The sequence below is a fragment of the Lepeophtheirus salmonis genome, chromosome 3, assembly GCF_016086655.4.
Source record: "Lepeophtheirus salmonis chromosome 3, UVic_Lsal_1.4, whole genome shotgun sequence".
Classification (NCBI taxonomy): Eukaryota; Metazoa; Arthropoda; class Copepoda; order Siphonostomatoida; family Caligidae; genus Lepeophtheirus; species Lepeophtheirus salmonis.
Window position 1 is genome coordinate 21,833,333 of NC_052133.2, and position 9,456 is coordinate 21,842,788.

Sequence of the window (9,456 nt, forward strand, 5' to 3'; positions counted from 1 at the left end):
GATTGATCTTCCTTAAACTATTTTAATTACAAATTTTTTTCTCAACAATTATTTTTGACAAAATATTAATTAAAAAGCTTATTACTTACCACGGATATTGTTAGATATGTTTATTTCTAAAGAACTTACCAACGGAAAATCAATCTTAATACAAATTATGTACTAAGAACTCTATGTGTATAATGTATATTTCAGAAAAAGGAGCTGAGAGTCAAATAGGGAAACAAACGAAACAAAACATTATGACGTCGATAAACTTCAATGTATTTAGAATTCCATGCCTGAGCATGGGGGTAATATGGGACGATTGTAGGATATATATATTACAAAAAACCTACAAATAATTTTTGTATGTTAGAGATAAATGCTAAGAATTTGTTTTCTTAAAAAAAAAAACCCTGTTTTTTTTTTTGACAAATTTCACAACGATATTTTAGTTATATCCCCTCCTCGTCCCTAGTAGTCACGTGCTTGCTTGGATTGGATTTTACTTATAATAAAACTAAATCTACATTATATCTATAGTCCTCCACACAATTTTCTATTCCTGTACCTACCAATATACGTTTTTAAATATAAGAAAATAACTAACTTGAATAAGGATATACAAATGAAGCCAATAACTAATTAATCTTTGCTAGGAAGAAAAAGGTAAAATTAAGAATAAGGAGAAACTCATCGCTCTTAACAACCTAAGGGATATCTTAGAGAAAATAGTGAAAGATTTAATTATCTGATTAAGTATTTTGCAAGTGGGAGAGCTTATCTTAAAATTATTTTTTATTATTATTGCCTTTTTGTAAATAATTGTGTATAATATACTCCCACCAAAGAGTTTACTTAATAAATGTTTGAAAATTTGGAGGTTTTTATTTTTACCTTTATTCGTATGTCCCAGCTAGATGAGATAGAAAGAAAGAGAGAGAAGAAGAAAAGAGAGAGAAACAAAGAGAGAGAGAAAAAAAAAAGGATAAGGTCGGAGGACTCCCTTGAATGTCCGTTTTTTGGAATCTCTCACTCACTTCGAAGGTGCTTCGCGTCATCTTGTGTCCATGATGCTTGAAATAATTTATTTTTACAGTTCGAGACATGAAGATTAATGTTATAACAAATTGTATAATATTTACAGTATTCTTCTCCTTTTCCTCTCTCTTTTCTTCTTCTCTCTCTTTGTGTCTATCTCTTCTCTCTCTTTTTGTTTCTATCTCTTCTAGCTGGGGCATACAAATACTTATGCACGTTTATTATGAGTAAGGGTGATAATTTTGGTAAGAATAGAAAAGCGTGCGAGGAGAAAAGAAGAATTACTTATGGCATCATTGATTAAATAATATACATCTTCTTCTATCAATCATGAACGTTATCATTCCCGCCTTTATTATTCAATATTAATATAATATGAGATGGTGATAGTCGATAGAGAACTGAATAAAATCCCCAAAATGACGTCGCCTTCTGTCTGGATTTCTGAAAATGGAGGCCCAGGAATTTGGGAATTACTTACCAGATGAGAAACAGATGGTTTGTCGGATTTGTCGATATAAATGTGCCTTTAGTCCCCTGTCTAGAATTACACGCCACTCATTATCCTCATCTCATAACAAGAGTATGGATATTCATCTATAAAATCAATTTGACGATGAATACATCAAGTCAGACTTTAACTTTGATCTCACAACAATGCTTATTGCTTATAATATAATATTATCCATTGCTAATCATCTACGTTCAAAAAATTTATGGAGAAATACAAGGGTAAACATATCCCTTCCCGAGGAACCATCATTAAATTAATGGAGGATGTTGGTACTGATGTCATATATAGAAATACATATAAAAATGTTTTGAGTCATCCACACCAAATGATGATCAAGTTATCAGTAAAAAGTATTTACGAATATCGAAATGGAACTCTGAATTTTGTACTATCTCACAGTAAGTATTCAATTTTTTTTAAATCTAACCATAAAATATGATTCTATTTTAGCTAAACATATCAAGAATTATGATACACAACTCAGTAAAGGGCAAAAACAACTGTTTAAATGGTCACAACAACGGGGGTAGTAGCTTTGGATGGTTTGCAACTAGTTTGTCTGAGACTACTTACTTCGCTTTAAGACTTGGGTATGATAATTAGGTTTTCCAATATTACATAGTCAATAAATATTACTTTTTATCACTAAAGGCTTAGCTATGGTTGATGGGCTCCAAGAAATGGTGTTCAGAAAACTCATAAAAGGCAAAAACAACTGTTTAAATGGTCACAACAACGAGGGTAGTTACATTGGGTGTTGCATTATAATTAACAATTGTGTATATCCATCATGATAATAGTATGTTGTTATATAAGCATACCTAAATAACGGGGGAAAATCTTTTTTGATGCTCTTAATAGGGAGTAATATCGCCGGACATTACTACATAATTAGCTTTTGCTCTAAATCTTTACGATGAATTTATTTATAAAATTTTTTTATTTGTATATTTATTGTCTAATTTTATGATTTTGACATTTACTTTATTAATAATAATTAGTTAGATATCATCGGTAGAGATATATCTATCCTGTGCACAATTGTATATAGCAACTTCCACATGAAGAAGAGGGGTGATTATCTTTTTGATTAAACTCCACGTCTCGCTTGTGTTTTGCATCCTAAAGTTATGACATATTTAACTGAATTCCGGTGTCAGAACAAGAAAATATTATTTGGATCAATCTATTATTTCAATATTCTGTATTTATAATTTATTATTATTAATAGTTATATGATTTTAATTGTTTAATTTTGTATATTTAACTTAAATGTTTAATGGTTTATTTTTTAGTATGTAGATTATATTTAATTAAAGCCTTCTTTTTTAAACTTTGAGCTTTAAATATATTTCAAATACTCTACTTTGTCGTTTCATTAGCTATTATGCTGAGAATAAGGTTCATAATGAATTACAATTTCATGGAGTGTGACGTTTTCAAATCTACTGTAACGGATAAAAAACGTCGAAGTCAATATACGTAGTATATCTTCATTAAACATTTTGCTAATAAATACATTCGTTATACCCTCAAAAATCGTAATAAAGCAGGCAGATGATAATCACATCAGTATTTTAAACAATGATACCATATGTCTTTTTTCCCCCTCCTCCTTGCACGCGTTTTTCTCTACAATATTATCAACTATAATTATGAGATCAATTCAAAAATGAGTTTTTTCCTGGAAATATTGTCGTGACTATGAGAGAAAAAATTGGGCCATATTTAGAATCAGGGGATCAAACTGTACTCAGTTGAGCATATACTGTTTTTGTACCATTTTTCCTATTATTAATTATCAAAGTTTCCATTAATTATATATAGAGCCAATTACACTAAACGTTCAATACATAGTAATTGATGAATCCCTCAACTAAAAGTTTTTACAAATGTTGCAGTATATGCATCGATAATTAATGACCCTATACGAAGCACCAAATTGTTCTTTTTTAATGTTAAAGTTAACTACTTCAACATTCTTATACTTTCTTAGTCTCATCCATGCATTAATATTGGAGCATAAAGTGTTAAGAGCGTTTTCAATAACGTCAAAAATTGGATCATAATGGAAGGAGAAGGCATCTTGTGGCGCTCAAAGTTGATACTTTGTCTTTGAATCATGAGCAAATTTTTAGTAAATCTTCATGAAACTTCATCATATGGCTTTATGAATAACAAACCTAACACTTGCATTGAGTATTAATTGATTCACATGATTGACGATGTTAATTGAATATAATTAATCAAATTAATAAATACTGAAGGTTCCTATGAAATGTGTCTAAATTGATACAATTTTTTTCTGTTGATCAATGAAAAACGAGAAAATTAGGATACTCAAAGAAAAATATTCTTCCATTTATCTACTCTATGTAATTAAGAGTGTATAACGATATTTCAAGTACATTTTAAGTACAGATATAAAATCAAACCAAGCCTTACTTTTTATTGTGATAAAACTTGGTTGTTTAGGTCGACAAAATGGCCAACATCAACAATGCTGACGTCATATAAAGACGCTCTATTAAAAGAAAATATCGAATAGGAATCAAGCTAAAAAAAATTAGACATTATTTATTTGATAGGCAATGTATTAATTAATTGTTCCATATCTATCACAAAAGCTCCGTATTTTGAATAATATATTTGTTTTTAAAACTGTATGATATGTGACATTTCAGATGTGTAAATATTTATAAGAAGAGTTATATAACTATATTCCAATGATGGTTGGATCTGCTCTCTATTATTGATAAAGATAAAATTATGAATAAATGGATAAAACTAACTTAAAACTTATTATTTCTTCTCAATTTTTCGTTCACGAACATCATTTTTTAGCGTTGTTAGTGGGGACTAGGGGAAAAAATAAGCCCAAAATTAAACAGATTCAATTATATGATAAACAGCTAAACGATCATAATAATTACATCGTTTTAATTTCGCATATATTTTTCAACTATTCCATTCATTCGTACTCGAAAATATCAATTAAAATGCAAAAACATATACTTTTGAAATTTAAAAAAATACATGCTTATTTAAAAATAACAACGTGAGTTTGGCGTTTCTACCAAATGTAATTTGTTGCTCTAGTAATAAAAACATATATCTTTTAATAAAGTTTTATTGATGAAGTTGCGTGGATTACATCAAATAATGCCTACAATATCACATTTTTGTGGACTCTAGAATGCAGGCTTTGTTTTCACATTGGAAAAAAAATACAAGAAATCAAAATGGAATACAAAGGAACTACGTCTATTCAAAACTGTTAATTAAATTCACTAAATCTCGATTAAAATGACTTCACTTACGAATAAATTATAAACTGCATATTAAAAAATATATAAATCCCTAAATAAAGAACTCATATATTCAGATTTAATGTTTCAGGATCATACTGACTATGTAAGTTCAAAGAAATAATAATTATTTGTATATATCTTGGGATGTTTAACCTCCCAGTTCACTTTAGGAGGGTTAAAATTAATGAAGTGTTGGTTTTTATTTATTTGGTCCAGTCAAGAGCAGTCCTTAGACCAGTTCTAAAATTCTTTGGAACTTATCTTTAAGACTGTCAGTCCTTCAGAATGTCAGTACTGGAACCGATTAAACAATGAAGAAACTATAATGAACACTCCGTAAAACGCAAAACCTTTGCCTGAAATCAAATTAAGTTATGTATCTAAATTTGTACCAAAGTTATAGTTGATCATGTATTTTGTAAGTTTTGTATTTCCTGGACCTCTAAAAATTTAATGGCCTCTTACTGCGACCATGTATAATCTTTCTAACAAGTTTGATCAAAATCTATCCGTAACTTTTGCCGTAGTATGGGTGGCAAACAAACAAACAAGGGTAAAACATTGCCTTCGTTCATTTTTGTTTGGCAGAGTTAATTAAGTTCAGTGACGTAATGAAGGAAGGATATGCAGGACTGAACTAGACATCCCCAAAATTGAACTGAAAGGGAAGGCAGGCTTCAGTCCTTAATAAGGAAGGACCCAACACTAGGTACAAAGTAAAGAAATATTGAAATTTCATAGTAATTAATATTTACTCAGCGGGATTTTGAAATTAAAAAAAACCCTTGTAATAACACATTCGGTATACATTGTTACATATTCAAAAATGAAGTTTTCTAGGTAGCACTTTCTAGCAACTGACACAACCAAGTAGTTTTATTAAGTAAAAGGCAACTTTATTGATTCTATTATGCTTCATTCATTTTACGTGCGTAGCCATGTTCCTAAATGAATAGCTTTATTATGTAAATATTATTTATATAAGTAAACAGGCGTACTTTGTGTGAATAAGCCATTATTATTTTTTTTAGAAATGGTAATTTCATATATTTTATGTAAGAAGATTCTTCATTTTTTATGTTTAGAAATACTTTTTCTTAATATATAGCCCGAAAGTTTCGAGTTACAGTTTTAGGGGAGACGGGGGCAAGTTGGAAAAGTTGATTTGACATAATGTCGTTGTTTGAATACAGGGTGGGAATTTTAAATCCGGAGCAAGCTTATGTAGACCTCAATATCTTGGCAACACTGAAATTCATGTTTATCAAAGTTTGCTCATTAGATTTAATTGACAAAAATGTTGAAGAAAAAGTACAAAATCCTTGAGATGTTCTCCGAATACAAACGCCCATGAGTCCATTATGTATTCTCCCGTGCTGGGTGCACGCCCAAAGATAATGATGCTCGTGCTGAAATTAATGTAAAGAGATTCAGTGTCATGCTAGAGTTTTTAATTGCTGCAGTTTGTCCAAATTGGGTAATTTAAACCAGAGTGATTCCTGACAAACCAACGTTTTTAAGACCATTATGTTGTGGGTAAAGGGAATGTGACCTCACTTGATTTTACCCCCTTGTACTACAATGGGGGGGCGTCTTGGAGAGAGAGTCCAATAAACGAGCAAATCACCCAGTTAACTCCATGCGGGTTTCCATTCTCGAAATACTGATCAAGATTGACAAAATGTTTCTTAATAAGGCTTTTGTCAGTTTCAGTAAGAGTAAAAGATTTGCAAATTTCTGAATTAATTTCGGTAAATAAACTGTGATATACATTTTCCTTCAATTTTCCAGATTTAGAATCTCCACTCTGTATATTTAGCAGGTTTGACTGATTTAAATCATTTTATTTGAAAAAAAAAAATAATAATAATATAATTCAAGTTTATATGGCGGGAGCGGGGATCAAATTGTCGCCAAAATATTTTCTTACAAAAAACAACACAAAATATACATTTTTTAATTTTTTAATTGAAAATCCATATGCAAGGACAAAGCTCTCAGGCTCATTTGGTTTCTTGTCAAAATTATCATCTTATTTACATAAGCTGAATTTCCCGCTACAACACTTTCTACATGACAGTTGAAATCATGTCTAGCCTATGTAATTGAATTTTGAACCAAATGTAGGAAATTTTCAGGGTTGTGTTGTGTTTCTGATGTGGCTATCATCTCAAGTAATAAAAAAAATGAACAGGGGATTTTGCTAGAGGGACAAATATTAAAGGTTCTTTATGGATGTTCGACCAACCATCGATGGAAAGAAATACTGTTTCATATTTCAGGATATCTGAACATTTGTATACTCCTTTTCATAGACGCCTTCCATATACTTACCAGCAATATATTATCTTGAAAATAAGATTATAGCCTGGTCTGAGAGTTAGAACAATTTTGCGTAATTGTGGGTGCTCAACAAGGCGGAAAGGTGAATTCCTAGGAAATATAATCCTAGCAATTTCTTCAGTAATAATTTCTTTGTGATTAGTTGAAGTTTGTAGAACAAATATATTTAAAGCTGCTGATATATTAAATATAAATGGGCTATAAGAATTGTAGAGGAATTTGATAATTAATTCTTCAAAGTTGGGTGGCTTAAGGAGTTGAGAGACAGAGCGGCAGCACCTATATTGCATAAGAAGTGGATAAAAAATAAGAGGTGCTTTGTACGGATATTTACTATAGCATGTTGCACTTGAAAATTAGAATAGGTGGAATTTATTATTGTAAATGAATTCTCTAACTTGAATCGTCACATTCTTCTGTTTCCTGGGATAGGCTATAAAATTGTTCAATATAAAACTTTAATCGCTAAACCATAGCATGTTGTTCATTTCATTTAGCAAGGAACCCTTTTCACGAAGTTATTAGTAATATTTGAAATAGTTCCAAACAGGGTCATTTTTTATAACATGTCCAGAACTAGGAAACATCCTTTACCGGGTGCGGGGAAGAAATCTTTCAACTTTTAATCTAGAACTATATCAAGATGGATTTTTAGCAACCTTTTGGAATAGGGTATGCCAATAAAATAAAAATAACTAATATGATGTCTTGGCTACCCTAATCATATAATCCCCTGACAGCAATGATGGATTTCAAGAAGCCACAGAGTTGAAGTATAAATCCGACTATTTTCATTTCTTTGATTCAGGCTATATATAATTTTGTTATTCCACAACTCTGGGATATTATTATTTAAATTTACTGAAAACAAATCTTCTCGCCATCTTTTTTGTTTTAATTGAACCGTTATTTTTGTTATAAACTTAATGATTTAATCAAAGTATTTGAAAATATGGATATTTAGGGATGTTACCACTCAGTATTTCTTACGCAAGTTGCATTTTAATGCAATTTTGGTTGCAATTGTCTCGATAGACAATTAGGCAAAATAGTTTTTTTTGAGGAACAATTAAACAACTGGACTTTTGAATGTCTTGAATAATAATTAATTTTCAATATTTGTACTAATGCAGTTAAATATATGTAATAAGATTTTTATCATTTATCAGTAGTATATATCTAGATCCGGGAAGTTAACCCTCTCTGACTTCTTGAAAGCCATGTCCTAACTTACAAACATCCATGCTGTGAAACATGAATATATCATTAAGGAAATTTAACAATACTGAGGAAAATGTAAACACCTGTTGTTCTTGACCCCCTTGTATTGAATGTAACAATATCATAATTTTATCATCAACGAGTGAGTTGGAATATATTTAAATTATATGGAATAATGGCAATATAATCAACAATCTAAATGGTATAAGTGATAAAACCAATAACAACTGTTTGAATTATTTTACAAATATAAAATTACTTGAATCCTACAAAGTCAGTTATCTTGCAGAAAAGCTTGCAAAAAACATAGATTGTTGGAATCAAATCATACAACTCCAATGTAAATTTTGTGCATGTAGCTTATTTTATGTTTTTATAAAAGGGCATGTTACAACTAATGTTGTGTAGGCCTTTATTTAGGAACAAGGACTACGGTCTAGTCCAGTCCCACATTGTAGTCCTTCAAAAGAAGGGAAACAGGATCCCTTGTAACGTAATTGAGGTGTTTCTACCTTATGAATGATCAACTAGCGGCAGTACTTGGGGTAATTAGGTGTCAGCTGAAAGCAGATTTTGCTTTAATAATATAAAATGATGAAAATCCAGTGTATAACGGCCATGTTTTAAGAATAAAAAGCGGAAATCAACATGGTAAGACTATCAATATGATAGAAGAAAAAAGATAATGTTCAAGACGTTTCATTAGATCAGCTACAATCAGTTTCGACAAAGAGAAGATAAGAAAAAGGATATTTGCTAGGATTGCTCCGATGCCGATCCCCAAATTCGACACCGAGTCCAACAAGGATTTACAATGTTAACTCCGCAACAAATCCTCTGAGTTACATTTTAATATAACTAATTTAGAAAAGAATGTTGACTACTCAGGAATTAAATAGTAATGACGACTCCTAAGGAAAAGAAAGTCCCTTCTTTATACTATTAACGGGCCGGCTAAAATAACACACTGGATTTATGTCATTGAAGATAACTAATAAAGAAATCCTTAGTGCTACTCTCTATATTTTATCTGCATACTCACAT

General features: G+C 30.5%; 1 long non-coding RNA gene across 1 annotated transcript; it reads left to right on the top strand.

Annotated features, from left to right (window-relative positions):
• Nucleotides 1–1,238: 1,238 nt before the first annotated feature.
• Nucleotides 1,239–2,870, top strand: LOC139904943 (uncharacterized). The gene is made up of 3 exons (XR_011779288.1): nucleotides 1,239–1,935; nucleotides 1,988–2,127; nucleotides 2,189–2,870. It is a non-coding gene; the product is annotated as an uncharacterized lncRNA (long non-coding RNA).
• The last annotated feature ends 6,586 nt before the right edge of the window (nucleotides 2,871–9,456 follow it).